Source organism: Gekko japonicus, unplaced genomic scaffold (assembly GCF_001447785.1).
Source record: "Gekko japonicus isolate JY-2015 unplaced genomic scaffold, Gekko_japonicus_V1.1 scaffold1680, whole genome shotgun sequence".
In the NCBI taxonomy this organism is placed as follows: domain Eukaryota; kingdom Metazoa; phylum Chordata; class Lepidosauria; order Squamata; family Gekkonidae; genus Gekko; species Gekko japonicus.
In genome coordinates this window covers 42,813-63,727 of record NW_015166472.1, presented here as the reverse complement: position 1 = coordinate 63,727, position 20,915 = coordinate 42,813, and the positions used below count along the sequence as shown (strand labels likewise).

At 45.5% G+C, this 20,915-nt stretch overlaps 1 long non-coding RNA gene across 1 annotated transcript; it reads left to right on the top strand.

Moving 5' to 3' along the window:
• The first annotated feature begins 8,813 nt into the window (after positions 1-8,813).
• Positions 8,814-20,915, top strand: LOC107111184. The gene is made up of 3 exons (XR_001482549.1): positions 8,814-9,162; positions 18,790-18,883; positions 20,746-20,915. It is a non-coding gene; the product is annotated as an uncharacterized LOC107111184 (long non-coding RNA).

Genomic DNA, 20,915 nt, shown 5'->3' with positions numbered 1-20,915 from the left:
CTGTCCACGTACCCCCCCCCCAGCATCAAATTCAACCAGCCACTCCTTCCAACATGAACCATACCGACCATGCTCCAAGGGTGCCATCTGACCCAAATTTCACCTTTGTAATTACCAATATGCTTCTGCCTCTGGCCAGCCCTAGCTTGTCAGCGTTTGGCTGCTGAGCAGGGTCGGCCCTGGTTAGTACTTGGATGGGGAGACCCCCAAGGAAGTCCAGCAGGGTCACTATGTAGAGACAGGCACTGGCAAACCAACTCTGTTGAGAAGTCCGGCTGCAGCTTGGCCGCTGTTTGCTCCACCCCCTGCCAGTGCAAGTGAATGGAACATTAAAGAGGGAGATCATGTAGCTGGTATTTTCATCATTTCCTTCACGTCTGTTTTTTTTTTAATGAAAAGAAAGATGGCATCTTTATGAGGTATCCTGCCCACACTCAAAGATACTCTGTCCTCACAAAGATTAAAAACAACAACTTTGCAGTGCTATTCTACATGCTTTATGCTCCTTTAAAATACATTATGTTGCTCGGTGGATGAGACATTTTGTACGTGCTCGGAAGCACATGTCCAGCAATGCCAGAATTGTATCTTTAAAAACCCATGCTCCCAGACTACAGTCACACAGGCATCTCCGCACTGGAACATGACAAAGTGTCTATCCTGCACTGCGAGTTGGGTCAGGTTCAGGTATTTAAAAACTCTTCCACGTGCACATGGCTGTAGCAACGCTGGACTGGATGAATCGGGCACGGCTTCCCTGGGACGATCTACACACGCTCCATAGCACTTTCCCCAGCCAATACAAGCAAACCAATCACCGTGCCTGTACAAGTCAATGCCTCGGATCAGATCGGTGCCTGTGGGACTGCCTTGCCTCTGAGGAGTTATCTGAATGGGTGCTGGATAACAACGTAGCCCATTTTTCAAATGAACCCTGCCTTTAACAACAGCTTGATAATGCAGAGACATTAGCATGTGGCCATGTTCCATGATGTGCTAAGGTTCACTTTCTGGTGCCTTCAATACAGTATTAAGGGCAGAAGAACGGGGCTGGGCTGTTTACCAGTCAGTCGGCACATCCTTACTGAAGAAACCCCAGCCAGCTTCCTTCACCTCACCCCAATTTAAGAATTAAGGACAAATGGGGCTGCAGGTCAAAGGCTGTAACTCCCAGAGTGCTTCAGCTCCAGGACTGCTTCTTTTAGAAATCAAGCCCTGGATCCTGGAATTTTCAGCAGCACTGACCATCACTGGTAGCCCTTTATTTTTAGAACACGGTTTCTCCATAGCACACAGCAGATGTAGGCCACAGTTCAGAGAGCTCGCCCCCTTGCCATGCAGAAGAACTGAGGCAAAGCTAATGGGACTATTGCCCTTGAATAGTAGGCCGCATTGCATCAAACTGCTTTTGAATTCCCCCCCCTTTTAAAAATATTCTGCCTATGGAAGAACCTTGTGTGTCTCAAAAGCTTGCATCATGAATATAAAAAACAGCAACACTCAGCTATGGACGAACCCTGGGTTATTCAAAAGCTTGCATCCTGTTCTCCAAAACAAGTTGATCCTAGCAAAGCCACTGTCTCTAGAGGCCTCCCTGTTTGACAAGGAAAGCACAGGAGTTGCTGCATATATACTGCGGCTACATGGCAGCATTTTGCAGTAAATATGTAAACTTTGTGACCAACATACCCAAGAAATACCCATACAAATCTGGGCACCACAACCCATTTCCTGTTTACCACATAAATGTGGTGCTGCTTTACTGCCATGTATATCACATACACTTTTCTTTTCTTTTCTTTTTTTGCTGTTTAAAAATATGTGAAGATGCATGTTTCTAAACACTGGGGGTCACACAGGGTTGCCAGTCTCCAGGCTGGAGAACTCCCTGAATTAAAATTGTTCTCCAGGCTCCAGAGATCAGTTCCCCTAGAGAAAATGGCTACTCTGGAGACTGTACATATACTCTGGGGTAATGAGCAGCCACTGCTCCCCATCATGTCTCCACTGCATACATGGCAACAGAAGACATTGGTTTAACACTGGTTCAGTCCCAGCAAACACTCTTGCTACACCAGGTGTGAAACAGGGCCCATTGCTGTGTGTTTACAGAATTCCCTTGGCACCCTCACCCCACATATATTTTACTGACTATACAGAACAATCTTGTTTGTCCAAACCTTTGCAGGACATAGAGGAATACATTTGTACATCACACCCACAACATATAATACTATAGACCATCTTTTAGAAGTATTCTGCGTATGGAACTTACAGCTGGCAACTTCTTAGGTGTTGCAAGCTGTCAAAGTACACCACAGAAAACTGTGTTCTTCATAAGAACATTTAATTTTCCCGTGGAACCTGAACAAAGAGACATTGCACAGAGAATCTTGAAACGGCAAGACGAGTGAAGCCCAGAGCATTCTCTGAGAGCAGGCAGAAAAAGCCACGGCCTAGGAATTCGCAAAAAGGCAGAAATCATGTGGCTCTCCCAAACTTTTTGGCCCAAGTCAAAAACATCCACCAGAGTTCATAGGAACCTTTCATGAAGCTGATTAAAGAAAAGTATGGCCCAGACTAGGTGTTCAAGAGTCACACACAGACAGCTTGGAGCATAAAGCGGCTCTGGGCTGTATCACTGGCATAACAAAAGAAGAGACACCCTAGTATTCTGAGGAGCTGTGATTCAGGGAAACGAAAGAGAAGCGGCTGGCAAAACAATGCCTTCTGTGTTCCATTTATGCTTCCACGTTGCTTGGCCCTCAGAGAGTCTCCCCAACCTCATATTACTTTGGGAGCCATAACATGGTAATTTCATTAAAGATAAATGTCCTGTTCTAGTGGAGAAGTGAGCATGGCGTCCCTAAGCTTATTGTGGCTTCACTTCAAGTGAGGGAACAGAGCCCAACACGCATTCATTTGTGCACAGATCACCTCCTTCCGCTGAATTTAGCACGGGCATGTGCGGATAGGAATCCAGAGACAGGCTGGCTTGCAATTTGACAGACATTTACACTGGATTTCACTATAGATTTATGAAGCCCTTATTTTGTTGAGTGTCAATAATAAATATTCAGTTAGCATTTTTGAGCATTCAAAACAGTTGACAAATTTTATCTCATTTCAGCCCTGTGAGGTAGGTTAGTCCTGTTATCTCCACAACACAGGCTGGGGCAAGGGGAACTTACAGCTGAATGGCTTGCCCAAGGCCGGCTAGGGAATCCATAGCACAACCACTACTGGAGCTTGTACAGCTGCAAGAAGTAGGGGCACCCTTAAAGAGACACATTTTCCCTTTCTGCAACTATGGTATGGGCACAACAGAGTTCTAATTAAATAAATGGGGGGGGATGCGGCTTATAGATTTAAACAGGATTCAGAACAGACCCTTTGGAGACATTTGGATAGAAGGGCTACCAATTAATTTCCCCCCCTTCATTGGCTTCCTGCTTGCACATCTGTTTCACGTATGTGCAAAGTAACACAACGAATCAGAAAGAGAGAGAGCGCAAGGGAAACATTTTTAAAAGAAAGTTTTTTTCCAAAAAGGCTACCCAGGTTGTTTTTTTTTTTTTAATAGCACAAGATTGGTAATTCTTCAAATGAGTACGTGCGAGGAGAAGGCTAGGAGACTGTGAGTGGAAATTGTCTTTCACAGATCTAGGAATGTGTCATGTCTACACAGTATTAGGGTGCTCGTTTAGAACCAATTTGATTAATTACGCTGCAAAAGCCAAAGGAACATATCATTTGGAATTTGGCTTGTGTTGCAATTAATTATATTTAGGAATTGGGAATTGGATATAATATTCTATCCCACTCGTGCTAGGAATAAGTTTGGAATAATTAATAGTTTTCGATGCCACTGCCTCCTAAAGCAACTGGGCAACAATATAGCTGAGCCAGCAAAACGATTTATAACTTTAAAATAAAATTAGCAGCCTGAGCCAATGCTTGCTTATTCAGAGTTCCCACTGAGTTTAGTGCGCCCTCCTCACATACCATAGGATTGTACCCTGTGTACTTCTTCCCTGGGATCTAGCCCCTTTTAGCAGGGAGCCTGTTCCATTGAACAAAGTGGGAATTTCAAAGTAAAAGTGCACAGATCAGGCTATCTGAACATGCTGGCAGCATTTTGGAGTTACACATGGATATATTCCCCGCCGCCGCCACCACCAAAAGCTTGAGATTTATGCAACTGAAAAAAAATGTTTACAATGGTATCATATTTATAATTCTGTTTCTTAGTGAAGATTCTTTGAAGAACATTAGTGGGGAAGCAAAGCTCTTTTAGAAACAGCAACTGGCACATATCTGATCGACTTGGCTTGTGAATCACTTGGCGTAAACTTGGTACAAGAATGTTAAATTCCAGACTGTGGATCCAAAACTAACACCCTGATCCTAAAGAATCACTTGAAATAAAGTTCTCCAGTTGCAATGGATCAATCTCCTGGAGACGCACACTTAGAATCACACTTAGAATCTCAACAGCGGACTGTTAACTCAATATGACATGTCGATTGGGACAGCATGTCGACTTAGCCTAAGCTTTGCTGTATATAAAAATGCAGAGAGACCTTTGGAGCATTAAAAAAATCAAATATCTCCAACACTTAGCTGGCTCTAAAAGCCTTTACAAAATAGTAAATGCTTGAACAAATTTATGCCTCCCCATCAAAATCCATCCCCTTGGAACTGTATGGGACTAATCACGACGATGATATTTATCCCAAGATATTTTGTTTGTCGCAAATAAGAGTTTTCACACTTTAATGGCAAATAAAGGAAACGATGCAGACATTTTCAAAGCTGCAGGGTAATGATTTCTTAATCGATGGCAGAGCATCGGGAGGTATGTGGAACGTACCAAATTGTGTCTAACTTGTGGATGGATCCAACTGTGATCAACTGTGTAACCTGAAAGCAAAGTTCCAAAGAAACAGCTCCACAGATCAGGGATTTAAGGGTTTTGTTCCTTGGAAAGAAAATGAAGATTTGTTAGGCTTTTTAAGCTGCCATTCTGAGAACAATTTCCTGCAAGTAAGCCCTATGGGAGAAAAAAATGGGACTTTTAAGCAGACCTGTTTAGGATTGCGCTCTTTAAAGAAAAATATTCTGCAAAATAATACTTTTGACTGAAAGCGCTGGGTTTTCTTTTGGAAAAAATATGAGCAAAAGTATAAGGTATAATGCGCTTGAGTGTTGTGAGATCTCAAGCAAGCACACTGTACAAGTCTGTAAGTTATGGCAAACCTAATTAATGTTGTTGATTGATGGCTTTTTCCTTTAAAGTCAAAATTCTGAGAAAGAAAGTTTTTTCCCCAAGGCTGCACTACCTGGAAGTCAGTCCCATTGAACCAGCCAACTTATTTCTGAGCAGGGATTAGATTGCACTACGCGGGTACTTCATCCTCTCCCACATGATTCATATTTCTACCATTCATTTTCAAGTTAAAGGTTTTCCCGATCACATACAGAAATGCATAAAAACCAAAGAATGGCCGGCATAATGAATGTTTTAAAAAGTTGCCTTCATAGCACTAAAAATTATAAATGGCAACATTTTTAAAAATATGCCGTGTAATTACATGGAGGCAATTGTTTACTGTATTCATCCTGCAACGTACAGGCCTATGAACACACCCAATATGGAAATTCCAGAGCGGTAGCCGCCTTAGTCTGTAGCAGCAAAATAAAACAGGAGTCCAGAGGCACCTTAAAGATTAACAAAATGTATTACAGCTTCAAGAGTCGAAGCACGCTTCATCAGAGGCATGAATTGTACATCCATTACACCAGTGCATTTATATTAACACCAGCTTCTGCCTTTCTGTTGTTAACATAAATACATTGGCCTAATGAAGTGCACTTCACGCATCTGATGAAGTGTGTTCCAACTCTCGTAAACTGATGCTGGAATAAATGCTGTTAAACCCTAAACGGCGTTACACCCTTCTGAACCCATTGAGTTCAATAGATTTAGGGGGGTGTTACTCTGTTTAGGATTGCACTGTAAAGTGTCAGTGGACTCCTGTTATGTTTTACTCACATGGAACAGGATTATAGGCTAAATGAAGGCCTAATTTTGTTAGTAGTGGAATGCAAACCACCAGTTCCATGTTGATTTTTTAAAGAAGAACTGTATATTAGTATAAAATACTGTTCCCTGTTTTTCCCCCAGATCAAAGAGACTTTTAAAAAAGACAGACAGGGAACTGGTATCATAAACATTAGATTAAGGCCTTGAGACAGATTTCCTTTATGGTAGCATGACTTGCAGATTTGGAAGACACAAATACTTTCAAACAAGCAGGAGGAAAAGAGGGAGAAATCTGTTGTGCCAGCAGAAGAGCCTTTCTGTTTGACAGTGATTCGATATTGAGCTGACTGCATAAAAGAAGGTTTTGAATGGAATGACACTGGTCTCTGTTTTAAGATTTAAATGGAATATTTCATTTTTTTTAAATGTATATAACCTCAGAAAAGATGGCATATGTTGTTATATTTTACTGTTTTTTTGATTGCGCAATGGCATGTGACTGTAGCAATTCATTAATTAAGGTGAGATGCAGCCAAGATTAAGTGCTGGTGGATCGAAGTGATTTTTCATGGTCTGAGCATGTGCTTAACTCTCCCATTGAAATGAAAGGGCTGAACTTCGACCGGATGGCTCCGTTCAGCGTCAAAACCTGCCCTGCGCCCTGGTCTGTGGAAACGCCACTTTCTTGGAAGCCCTGGAAGCTGCAGAAGAACAAACCAGAGACGCGGGGGAACATTTCGCCCCCCCCCCCCCCCCCCCCCCCCCCTCCCCCCCCGCCCCCCCCCCCCCCCCCCCCCCCCCCGTAGCAGCAGCGCTCTTCGATTCCCCACGCTTTCAAGTTTGCACCCGCTGTTAATAGAGTCCTTTCCTTCCACGCAGGGAGGTGCCCAGCGGCATCGCAAAGTTAGGAGCCGGGGACTGGGACTTTGTAGGCCAGTTGAAGGCAGAAACTTCTCATCTCGCCCGCAAAGACCCAGCTCCAAACTCCCCATGATTGTCATCCACCTGATCGGGCTGAGGAGGACGCTTCCCAGGACTTCAAAACGGTTATGTCTTTTTAGAATATCTACATATATCGCAAGAATGAACGGAACCCATTCCAGGTTTGTCCTCTGAGGTTCTGGGAAATGGTTTCAAACTCCAGCAACCAAGTGATGAAACTGACAACCGACCAGTGAACAGTTATTTCCTAGTCCTAGTCCTCGCCCCCCCAGGTTAAAGAAACGTGCCTTTAAAATGCACTCAAAACGCGCTGACAAAACAAGCCCCTCTCAACAAAACGGGGCGAGGTGCACCAGAGAGGGTGTGAAAATGTCAGGGAGGCTGGTTTTTTGGGGGAGAGGGGGGGTGCTTCTGGAAGGATTTACGGCCGCGCCACTCGGATGCAGGTTAAGTCGCCAGGCAGCAACGCAAAGGAGAGCCCTGCCCACGGTGACACAGCCCCGTATTGACTGATCTCCCGAAGGTGTCCCAGGTTAATAATCTCAAACGTAGCGGGGCAATTTAAAGGGACCCGGTCCGGAGACGTGTCTCAGCTTCGTGAAATAGACACGCGGGAGGGTGAAATTGACCCACAGCCCTTTCAACGGAGCAGGAAAAGTTTTAACACCCCAATACACGCGTGCGTAGTTGATCTCTTTTTCCCCCCCTCCCGCCGCCGGCCACTCCCCGCTTCACTTACCTTGTGTACCCATCATGTTGGCCAATACAGAGTTTAGATATTTAGAGCGTATATTTACATAAAAGTATGATGCAACAAAACATATAATACACTTCCCCACATATATATTTGAAATGAATCCTAAGAGTTTATAGCCCTCAACAAAGAGATGCTTCACTGTCAAATAAATAAAACTTCTCACTTTAGGGTGGCGGTCACACACGCAATTTAATGCCGGGGGGGGGGGGGGGGGGGGGAATTCCAATAGCGGCCAGAACGGGCAAGGGGGAGACACCCCCCCTTCCCCGCAATGAGACGACGGCAGCGGGATCCGTGCGGCGAGGCGCTTCTCCCCCTCCCATTCCGATGTCACCGAGCCGAGTGTCCAAGTTGGAAGCAAAGTATCCCTCGAAAGTTTTCGCCGCGCAAGGCGAGCCCCACGTGCGAGATGACACTTCCCGGAGAGCGAAGGCGGCCGCTGCGTCGCAGAAGAGCCGGGGAGCGAGCGAGGCGGCGGCGGCGGCGGCGGCGATGGCAGCCACCCAAGCCAGGAATAAATAAATTTTAAAAATCCCAAAAGGATCGCGGCGCTGCCTCGCTTCCCTCCGCTCGCTGCCTCGCCGCGTCTCCTGCCTGTTTAAGGAAGCACCCAGGTCCCCACCCACTGAAGTTAGATGGTGCAATTTCGCTTGGCAGAGGAGTTCACAGGGCAGAGCCGCCATCCACACGCAGGAGCCGCCTCCCCCCCCCCCCCCCCCCCCCCGCACATTGCTCGATCTAGGAGGAATCTACCGGATCGTCGTCGGCCTGGGGCTGCCATGAACCACCACCACCACCCCGGCCGCCAAAATCTGGACACTCCGCCGTCTTGGTTCCAGCATCCCCCCCCCCTTCCCCCCTTTCGCTGCCATTTGAGCATTCAGATCAGACTTATTTTTTCCTCCCTCTCCGTTGCAATCGAGGAGTGAGACGGACCCCTAGCGGTTAAATGTGTCAATTGCTATGATTCCTGTAAGGAGATAGCAATCGTGCCCCCTTCGACAAGCAAGGCTCACAGGACGGATGCCTGCATACCCGACGGTGTTTGTTTCTTTAAGTGCTTTTTAAGCTCCTTTGGAGGACAGACATCTCTCTCCAGCCCTCTAATATACGGGTCCAGATGCTGAATCTCGCACATGTTGGCGGGGGGGGGGTGGAACTGAGGGGTAAGGAGTCCTGACAGAGACATTCACAGAACTTTTTGGAAACAGCAAATGCATGGACTGAATCAGTTGACTTTACCGTCCAGGAGAGCTGTTCACACAACCAGTTCAGAAATACAAAGCTCCCCCCACCCCCGTTACCCAGTAGATGTGAACATTCAGGCTAACCATCAGTTATGAGGACAACTGCCAGTTGGACCCGCAGAACAGGAACCTCAGGAGCTGAGGGAAGCAGGATGCCTTGGCTGAAAACCGTAAGTAGCCATTGTGTATTTAAAGTTTATATCTCACAGTTCAAAGATTCAGAAGTCGACATGGAAAAGGTTCCAGCAGAACATGCATAGCAAAAGCAAAAAATGCAGAAGACAAGTGGTGCCATCCTAAACGAAGTTACAACCTTCTAAGCCCATTCACTCTGATAGACCTAGCAGGGCAGGACTCCGATAAGGACTGCACTGCCAGCAGGGTAACTCTTCTTCTTTTGAACTTATATAGACACACTTTTTGAGAGCTAGTTAAGAGCGCGGACTCTAATCCGGGAGAACTGGGCTTGATTCCCCACTCCTCCACAAACAGTTGCTGGTGTGACCTTTGGTCAGTCATAAATCCTTTCAGAGCTGTTCTCTCAAGGGCAGTTTTTGAGAGAGCTCTCTCATTCCCACCTACCTCACAGGCACTGTTCCCTCTAAGCTGAGTTAGTGTGAGCTAGCTCACAGTTTCTTAGCCTCCAGCTCACACATTTTTGTCTTAGCTCAGGAAGGATGGTTCCAGAGCAAACTAATTTATGCAGCAGCCAGATCACTCGCTCACAGCTTTAAGGCCAGTAGCTCACAATGTTGAATTTTTGCTCACAAGCCTCTAGAGCTTAGAGGGAGCATTGCTCACAGGGTGTCTGTTGTCAGGAGGGGAAGGGAAAGGGATTGCAAATAGCTCTGAGACTCCTTTGGGTAGTGAAGGGTGGGGTATAAATCCAATCTCTTCTCTTCTTTCTTCTTCTTGCAATATTTAGATATTTATATCCTGCCTTTTCCTTGTGGCTCACAGCAGCTGAAATCACAGCTGACACCCAATAGAATAAAACCCCAGACCCCCCCCCAAAAAAAAGATGCTTGCAGTTTATATACCTCATTAAAAGCCATTTCAAGCCCTGTCAAATAAAAAAAGCCTTGCTGAGTCTAAGAGAGTAGAGAGCCGGCCAGTCAAATGCAGTAGCGGAAATGGATAAATTAAGCTTAACAATACAAGGTAATAGCAAGGAAATATTTGAAAAACGGTGGGAAATGTTTTATGTGTGGTTAGATAATGTCAATAAATATGACTCACAAGAATAAGAAATGTAAACCGATGACATGATGTATACTGAAAATTATAAATAAACAGGTTTTTTTTTAAAAAAGGCAGCTGATAAAAGGCTGAAAAGCAGCTGGGTGTGAAGCTGAGGCCCCTTGGTCTCTCCAGGCTCCTAATTTATTTATTTATTTATTTTATTCAATTTATACCCTGCCCTCCCCGCAATGCGGGTTCAGGGCGGCTTACATGGAGGCAAAAGCCAATATAAAACATATTTAAAACCATTTAAAATCCCAACAGTACAAAAACATTATTTACAAGTTCTTAACTAAAGTGCTCTTGATGTTCAACGAGATATTTCATAGATGGCGTAATTCAGCTGTTCAGCATCATCTGCTCCAGGGAAACGTTGATGTTCCCTCATCCAGGGCCAGGTGAAGATGGAATCATAATGATGGTAGTGGCGGCTCCTACTCATACGCCTGGTGGAAGAGCTCCGTCTTACAGGCCCTGCGGAACTGCTCACTCTGCTCCATCCAAGGCCAGCCAAACCCAAGCCCTCTAAAAAACATTTCGGAATGCACTTTTAAAAAACAAGTTAGTCCACATCAACAAACTATTGTTTTTCGAATCATCTTGTTGGGAAACCTATGTACATGAATGCACCAGATATCCAGAATTTGGGGACAACTCCAATCAGATTAAAGAACCCAGTTAAATTCTGTGGTTAATTGTACCGACTGATAAATCCTTTCACCCTTCATTAAAATGCCCATATAAACGCATTACGGTTTGATTGCCTAGCCTTGCAAAGACAGTAGGGTTTTAATGAGCTGCGAATGCATTCATTCATTTTGATTTGTAGTCCCTTAGTTTCACCCCAAGGGCTTGAAGTGGGTTACAATTGTCAAACAGATGGGATAAAGCTAGAAAAGCCAATCTATATGGGAACGGTAAGACAGTCAGTCATCCCTTTGCCATGTATTAACCGTTCACTCAAATGAGTTGTTATCCATGAGGTTAAATCCCCTAGCTATCTGTTGGCTTTTGGAATGTCTAAGAAAGAGATGCTTATTGGATGGCTGAGGTCTACCAGTAGTGAGGAAGGACGGCCCTGCATCACAAAGGTACTCTGGTCATTTAAAAGTTTATAATTATATACATTTAATATTAATATACTACTGCATATGTGGGGATGTGGAATGGTATGGTATATCTTTATCTCGTCAGGTCTTAGAAGCTAAGCAGGGGCGGTACTTAGGAGACCGCCAAGGAAGACTCCACAGAGGAAGGTAATGGCAAATCGCCTCAGCTTCTCACTTGCCTTGAAAGCATCATGCTGTGGTCACCATAAGTCGGTTGTGACTTGACAGCACTTACGTGCATATATATTGTGTGCAGTTTGCAGCGTGTACCATTGTCCTGTGTCTCCTTTGGTAAATGCAAATGTGGCTCAACGTCAGCTGTGGAGTGAGCACCCCTGGTCTGAGAATTGGTTCACCCATATATGTAAAAGTGTAAACTTCTGGACTGGCAACTGACTCTGTGAACTGATGCTCAAACCAGACAAGACCATGGGAGGTCAGTTTCCCAGCCTGCTTTGTAAACTTCCCATGACAGCCACACAGGGGCCCCCCGATCTGGATTTAGATCACATGGGTATGGGACAGAGGGAATCTGATTCCATAGTTTTGCACATCGAAACCAGTCCCCCCTAAACAGTTATAGCCCTTCAAAAAAAAACCCAAGGCAGACCTGGGCTTTCATGTTTCTTTAAAACATTGTATCTGGTTTGACTCACTCTTTTGAAAAATCTGTTTTAGTGTAAGAGATTATTATATTTTTATTTCATTTATTATATTTACCCCGCCCTCTCGGCCGAGGCCGGCTCAGGGCGGCTTACATAAGAGCAGAATAAAATTCCAACTGTATAGTATAAAAGTATAACATCTGTTAATAGAATAACAATTCTTAAAACCATAAATATAATAATAGAGTAAAGTATCAAACAGCAGGAAAGTTCTAGAGAAGCTGTGATGGTCCCTTCCCATGTGCATATCACCACTTCATGTTGCAGTGTTTGAGGGGTGGCTAAGCCAGCTCTTTTTCCTGCATTGCAAACCATCCCACTCTCTCTCTCACTCTGATCATTTCCTGGTGTGAGCCTGACTGCAGATGAGCTTATGGATCCCGGCCTGTGTTCATCCTCAGTCCAGGAGCTGATCTGTGGTGCAGCTTAGCCTCAGCCTTGGTGTCAGTCCTCAGGCACGTTAAGTAAAAATTGCAATCACAAGTGCCCCTGAGCATATGCAGTATGAGCTGCTTCAGAGAGCAGAGAGCCAGTTTGGTGTAGTGGTTAAGTGCGCGGACTCTAATCTGGGAGAACCGGGTTTGATTCCCCACTCCTCCACTTGCCCCTGGCTGGATGACCTTGGGCAAGCCGTAGTTCTGATAAGAGCTGTTCTTGAAAAAGAGCAGTTTCTGTCAAGAGCTCTCTCAACCCCACCTACCTCACAGGCTGTCTGTTGTGAGGAGGAGAAGGGAAGGGAGTTTGTAATCCGCTCTGAGACACCTTTGGGTAGTGAAGGGCGGGGTATAGATCCAATCTCTTCTTCTTCTTCTTTCAAGAGGGGTGTCAATCCTAATACCCAACAAACTATGGGCGGCTTGGAAATAGTGGGTTGGGTCTCACAATGCAATAATGGAAGAGAGGTATTACTTGATGCAATTTCATTTGCACAAATGTTGCCATAAGATGAAGAGCTGGTTTTTCTTTTCTGATCAGTGCTGCTGTGTACAAGAATCAAACAGTTATTCATGCAGTCACTGCAGTCTAATTGAATCAAAGAAGGTCATTATGCCAGGGCACGTGTGGATGTGTGCTGAAATATACCTTGTACTAGATGGGGTATAGCCAAGCTGATAGTACAAGGGGTGCTTGCAGTGGCTTTCTTCTGTTTCCACTGCACAAGAGCCCTTGTGCACTCGGAAATGTTCCAGGGATCCAACTCAGTCTTTATTATTAAGATCACACTTGTCTATTCCACTGCATATGCAATTCCTAGAAGAACGAGACAATCTACATGCAATTTGCATGCTTTTCCTTGTATGGAAGTCATCATATCTAGATATGAAATCCATTGTGTTTCATCAGAATCCCTAAGGGCTGGTTCACATATGGATGTTGTTCATGTGGTGACTGTACCATCTACAGCATTGTGACCTGCAATCTCTTATTCACACATGCAGGTCACCCCTGAACGATGAACATGCACTTGGGTGAACTGGTCCTGAGATGTATATTGGGGCTGTTGTGTGGCTAAAGAACGGCAAGGCTAGAGAGGGTGGTTTAATAGTCCAACCCCCACCATCTAGTGCCCCTTTCATATGTCATAGCTTTTATAAACAGGTGCCTTTCATAGATCTATTCAATTACCCAGCGTCTTTGGAACGGAGTAAACTAAACTACTGAAATATGGGGCCGTGGCAGGATAAGACTGAAATTGGAGCAGCATGAAGAAAATAGAAATGAGGAAATCCCTCTTACTCAACCGTTGATTTTTTTAAAAAAAGAAATCTATAAATACAGTATATTTTGAAAGATTCACAGTGCAATCCTACAAGACAGTCTGTAAAGTGCTTAAAATAGCAACTGAGCCCCATGCTGGCGAAACACAAAGGGACCTCGGCATGATTCAGAGAAGTGCCTGGTGGAGCTCAGAGAGGCACCAGCATTGCAGCCAGTGAATGCAATGCTGCTGTGGAGTGGGCTTTCCTTTGGGGAGGGGGTCTTCTCTGACAAGGGAGCTGTGGAGGTGTCTGGGTGAGAGGGCTCCTTATGTGCTGACCTGCTCCAAGGGTATGCGTTTGCAGAAGAGCATTCAAACCCACATGTGTAAAGCTACCTGTAGTGTGATAGCTATGGGGCTCCTACTGGGTGTCCCACAGTCCTGCAGAACAAAGGGAGGTGTGGTGCTTTCCCCTTGTCCTTTTTTTGGGTGGGGGGGCAGGGCGACATCAAAGAGGTGTGCTGAGGTGCATCGGTTGGCCACTTCTGTATATGGCTGGCACAAGGGCACTGTTGGCATGCCACACCACGCTTGCTGGAGGGGGTGGTGTTGCAGGATAGTGTCACTAGAGACTCTCCTCTCAGCTCCTTGCAGTTGGATCTTCTCTGGCATTTTACTTTCCTGAGAAATAAAAGGATACTGATGAGCCATGTGCTGTGCCAATGTTGGCAATGGGGCGGTTCCTGAAGCATTGAGGGAAACAGACTGTTTACCCGGGAAATCTGTAGTCGCATGGCAATTGTTGGAAGCAGCAGCAGCAGCACTGCATGACGTAAAATAAAGAAACAAAAGAAGCAGCAAATTGGACTAGAATCATTTTTGCACAGTGAACATTGGTGGGGTGCAACCCAGGTTGATTAGCAGGGCTATTCGAAAAAGATTAAGAGGAAGATACTTTTAAGAAATGGCATTCCCCAAAGGGCGTTTCTTCTGTGCCAGCCCTACTGAAACGACTGTGATCTTCACAGAGATATTTCCCTTCTCTCGCCCGGCACCTGCTCATTTCCATGGGGTGTGTGCAGAAGATCTCTCCAAAGGGAAGGCGTGCACCAGCACTGGGATAAACCTGTTTAGAGGGACCTATACCTGCTGGAAGCTTGCCAAGCCACTGGAAGCTGGCACATGGGAAACGTGTGATGGTAGCTCCTTTCTGGCTGGTTAGTGTAGGAGCAGGGGAAAGGGGAGGGGGAGGGAGACAGCCGCGGAAAGGCTTATTGAACATTCAGTACAGATGTAATCACAACCACAGCAAGTTGTGACACCTCCTAACAGTCACGCCTCTAAAAATAAATGTAAAAAGATATCATTCCTGCCAATTTGGCAATCGGAAGGCTAATAGATGAAGAATGACTTTGACAGTCAGGGGCAGCAGGGAACAATGGACTAATCTGCTACTGAAAATAGCCGTTTGACTGGTATAGATGAGAACACACCTAAGTCCAAGAATCTGCAATGGCAGCTCTCATTTAGATCACCTCCAAAACCTGGTTCACCTTGTGGAACTGGAGGGCGATTCCCTGCTGCATTCACTTTCAAATGTGGATTCCTTTGCATGAGCCAAGAGTGAATTCATTGCTGAAAGGAGTCATCGGTGGGGGGAAAGAGGCCCTAGATAATCCAGAGGTTCTTTCTTTGCCTGTGGGACCCACAGTGTATATTAAACCACGTTAAGTAACCTAGAATAAAAAAGGCATGTGGTCAAATCAATCATGAAATTCCTACTGGTATAAATATGTCAAAGTTATTGATTTGGGAGCAAACTCCACTCCTTAATGTGTGTGAACAATTCATACAACACACCAATAATGATTATTAGTATAAAATAGCCAAATGGTTTAAATGGCATGCAGCAAAGCGAGTAGTACAGAATTTGCCATTTGCAAAGATAGGAGAATGCATGGCTAGTTCAATGGTGGAGTCAAGATCAGAATCTTCTTGTTCTCTGGACGCATTCCTGAAAAGACCCATAATTCCCTGACTCCTCTCTGTGATTATCCATGCGATTTTCTCCCCACAATGGACCCAAGACAACAATGCCTATTCTTTCAGCTGCATTAATGCAGACACTCTTGTCTAGCATCAGAGTTATGAGCAGCAGCCAGAGTCAACCTATAGGGTCATCAGCCTCCTACATCTGCTGTTCACAAGAAATCCATAGGACAATCCATACTATGCCCTGTATTTGGAATGTAGTATGAAGTCAGCTCTGGTGGAGCAACACCGCTGCTTTTGCAATGGTGCCACCAGTTAGCAGGCAGTGTTGCACCTGTGCTGGCAAGGCTCCAACCACCACCAGACTCCCAGTGCAATGGAAACATCCCAGAGTTTGTTGGTGCTTCATAAAGGAGGTAAGTTCCAGTCTCTTCCAGTTGTGTCTAATTCCAGAGGGATTTCAACTGCACTGGAGCCACATTCTGCAATCAGAGATGCTTAAGAAGAACCTGACCTGCAGGTGGTTCCAGTTTCATCTGATTAGTCTTCCATACCCTCTGTGGAGAACAGCCCCTGCCATGCCTGCTCCAAGGTAACTCTGACAGATCACTGCAATGTGTTCTGCATGCAGGCCCATAGCCAGAAATTTTGTAATGAAGAGGCCTAAGGGGTATACAGTGGAGGGGAATCAACGCACACCAAGCCAGCCAGAATCTAAATCCAGGTAGTCTAATATTATATTGTAACTGGATACCAATTAAAAGGAACACATCCAAATGCTCATCAATCATCTGAGTCCCTTTGCTCCATTGGACAGAACATTGGAAGGAGGACACAAGTTTTGATGCCTACTAAGAAAGTGGATAGGATTACAGTAAATGCAAGAAATGGGCCTGGAATATCCCTCGAGTGGATATCTCTCTATAGGCCCTCAACAAGTTATTTGGGGCTACTTATAGCTAGTGCAAAATACTGATCAGTACTCTGAAAGGGGGTGGGGGACTGGGACGTGTAACAGGGTACCTTACATAATTTCAGAGGGGCCAGTCCGTTGCAGTCAGACAGGGCTGTTCAAGAACATAAGAAGAGCCCTGCTGGATCAGACCAGTGACCAGGGCTATTTTGGGGCAGGAATGCACAGGAACGGAGTTCCGGCTGGCTCTTGAGTTGGCCACACCCAGCAGGAACTCATTAGCATAATAGGCCACACCTAACAGCAGACACTTATTAGGACTGGCTACATTAGGGGTGTGTGGCCTAACATGCAAAGAAGTTCCTGCTACAAAAAAGCCCAAGGTTTTGACAACAAACAAGGTAAACAGAATAAGAAGCAAAAAGTGGGTGTGGTTGGATGACCACACTTCTGATAACATGGGGGTGTGGCCTAATATGCTAATAAGCTGTGCTGTCGGGGGTGTGGCCTAATATGCTAATGGTCTCTGCTGTTGGGTGTGGCCTATTATGCTAATAAGTTCCTGCTGGGCTTTTTCTACAAAAAAAAGCCCTGCCAGTGACCCATCTAGTCCAGCATCCTCTTTCATCGGTGGTCAACTAGGCACTCTTGAGGGCCAACAAGCAAGACAGAGGTGGATTGCCCCACTGTGTCTTTCCCTTAAGCATTTTACATAAAGCTATTATTAGGAATGGCAGCTGACAGGTTTTTAGTAAGATCCTTCTGTGATGGTAACTGCCATACTTCTAAAGCCTATATTTTAAGGTAACTAGTTTTTAAATGCTGATTCAGCAGGAAGCACCTTTATAACGGCTCAAAAGGATTTTAATCAATTGAGCTAACTTGATCAATCAACTCCGTATTGCAGCCCTGCTCTCTAAATGAGAGCAAAGAATGGTGATGAACCTTTAAGAAAGTCGTGATAAAGAACTGGGCAGGTACTCAGAAGCGACTTCTCCACAGCTATTCCTGGCAGCCCTTGGGTATGGCAATAGTGCAGCTGATGCTAGCAGACGGGATCTTAGCCACCTCCCTTTCAGAGCCAGGCAGAGTGAGTGAGCCTCCCTCCCTTTGCTGCATCATCAAGATCATTCTTTCCCAGCCCATGAAAATCCCCCCTCAAGATTTTCTCCTTGTGAACATCTGAGATTCTTTCCAACTGTTAACAGCATTGGAGGCTGGCTGTCAAGATAACAGGCCCTTTCCGCATTTGCCTGCCACTCCGGATTTTCTCAGTGTTCAAGTGGAGGCAATTTAAGTCCATAGCAAAACAGCATCCAAATAACCTGGGGCAACAGCAGGCGTCTGACCACTAAAGGGAGGTAATGTCATGTAGAATGGTGGGAAAACCCGGAATAAAAAGCAGGTTGAACTCGATTTTAGTGCAGAATTGTGGGGGACTGGATTTAAAAGGTTGAATTTTATTTTAGTGTAGAATGGCTTGGAGAACACCACGGTGAACGTGGATTAAAAGGAGTGCAGAATGTCTCCCAAAGCCTTGCAGAGGTGAATCTATTTCTGTTGTTCAGTCGCACAGTCGAGTCCGACTCTTCGCGACCCCATGGACCAGATCACGCCAGGCCCGTCTTCCGCCGTCCTCTGAAGTTTGCTCAACTTCATGTTCCTTGCATCTATAACACTGTCTAACCATCTCATCCTTTGCCGTCCCCCGTCTTCTTTGACCTTCAGTCTTTCCCAGCATCAGGGTCTTCTCCAGTGAGTGCTCCCTTCTCATTTGGTGGCCAAAGTATTTGAGCTTCAGTTTCATTATCTGGCCTTCCAGGGAACAGTCAGGGTTGATTTCTTTTAGGATTGACTGATTTGATCTTCTTGCAGTCCAAGGGACTCTCAAGAGTCTTCTCCAGCACCATAGTTCAAAAGAATCTATTCTTCGGCGCTCGGCCTTCCTTATAGTCCAACTCTCGCAGCCATACATGACTACTGGGAATACCATTGCTTTGACCATGCGGACTTTTGTTGGCAGGGTGATGTCTCTACTTTTTATCATGTTGTTTAAGTTTGCCACCGCTTTCCTCCCGAGGAGGAAGTGTCTTTACTTTGGGTGAAGGGCGGGGTGAATCTGTAGGACTATGCAAATTGTGTCAATCAGAATGATGCTTTCTCTTGCTTACCACAAGGTGGCAGAGCCTGACAGGACTTAACCCAGTAAAAGATTTCCCCCCACCAGTCTGGAATATGAAGTTACAGCTTCCAAGGCTGCGTCAGTTTCTGGTAATTGCTTGCAAGGACTGACAGGCATAACCAGATGCTGCTACAATTGACATACTGACCATAGCTGACATGTTTCCCTGTGTGAGGCTGAAATTATTACACGCTAAGCAACAATCTGCTTGTATAAAAATAAAGTTCAGTGGCATGAGCAGCTGCCGGGGACCCTTTTTCGCACGGTAATCCCACATCCTGGAGATTAACTAATCCTGCTCATGTTGTTCACACCGAGACTTGCTCTGCTGGAGATCTGGAAACTCCGCCTTTCCCTTTAGCTCCGGTTTAAAAAATAAAGCTTTGTGCATTCTAATATGTTTGGTGATTTGCAAGTGTCACGTTGTTAACTGCTTGAGGAATGAAAGCGGGGTGGGGTGGGGGGTTAGGTCAACAAGGCTGTAATGGAAAACATGCTTCGATTTAGGAGGTGAAAGTCTGTGCAGATTTACCAAAAGATTTGCATTACAGTTTAGGGTTTCTGTTAACACAGGACTAGGAGCAGGAAAGACAATGCATCTAGATTTCTCATTTGCAAGCCAGGCAAAAGCCTTCTCCCATTTGCCCTCAGCCTTCTGTGATGCAGAATGCCCCCAATTTTACAGACAGGGGAACCTGCAGGTAATTATTTTAAACAAATGGGTGTGAAGGTTGCCAACTAGTTTCTCTCTCTTTTCTTAAAAAAAACCCACCACTTTATTTCATACTCCAAAGGGAAAGCCAACTACTATCTCTTGGAGTTTCATCTGGCTCTCGGGGGACCCCCACCCCCATAAGCCTTTGGTTTAATGCCATGGAGAAAGGGAAAGAGGCTAAGAGGTGGGTGAGGGTTTCCTCCCCTGGTTTCCTTCCTCCAATCACCCCAACCCTGCTCTTGAAGCAAGTCAGAGACAGACATGGCCAGCTGAGAGGCCAGAGGAATCCCCTTTTCCTGTTCTTGCTTGTGTCTGCCTTCCTCCAGAAACTCCACCCCTCTCATCTTGAACAGATTCTCGGATGGAAGGGCAGGAGGAGGTCCCCCCCCCCTTCTTCTCTCCGCATTCTCTCTCTCTGCAGTCCCCCTGCTTCCATTCCACAGGCATTGCAGGGGGAAGAGATGAGAAGAACAGTTCATTGGATTAGCCAAGAGGTGTGTGGGGGGGATGAGTTTAGTCCATTTAGTCCAGCCAGTTTGGTGTAGTGGTTAAGTGTGCGGACTCTAATCTGGGAGAACCAGGTTTGATTCCCCACTCCTCCACTTGCACCTGCTGATGTGACCTTGGGCAAGCCAGCATTCTGGCACAGCTGTTCTTGAAAAAGAGCAGTTTCTGACAGAGCTCTCTCAGCCCCACCCACCTCAAAGGGTGTCTGTTGTGGGGAGGGGAAGGGAAAGGAGTTTGTAAGCCACTCTGAGACTCCTTTGGGTAGTGAAGGGTGGGGTAGAAATCCAATCTCTTCTTCTTCTTTCTGGAGACTTAAAGGTGAGACAACGGAAGGCACAGGAGACTGAGCAAAACCAGGAAGGACACGTCTAGCAGTGAAGAACAGGAACCTCCCCAAATAGTTCCGAATTTAGGCAGGGGGTTTATTATAATAAAAATAATAATAATAAACTTCATTAATAGCCCACCTTTCTCACTGAAATTCAAGGCAGATGACAAAGTAAGAAAACAACTGAACAGCAAAGTACTCTTAACAAAACAAGCAATGCCATGGGGCTGGGGAAAGGTGGGGTAACGGAATCTGGGGCAGGAGGCTGGAGGTAGAATAGAACTTCCATGTGGACACATCTTCACACATGTATTCCCACCACTCTGCAAAATAGTCGTTAGTTATTCACACCCATTCAGTCTTTCAGCCCTAATTCCTATACTTTTTCTTTGCTATCACAGGGGCTAGAAACTTGCCTTTAAAAAAATGAACGCCCTCGTTCTCAGCATGCCAGTGCATTCGCTTCACAAAACAGAAAATTACTCGAGTAACCTGAGTCCTGCTCTTTACAGGACATGCTGGCAAACCTTATCCACCATACTGACTGGCTGCTAGAAATCGGAACCTCCTA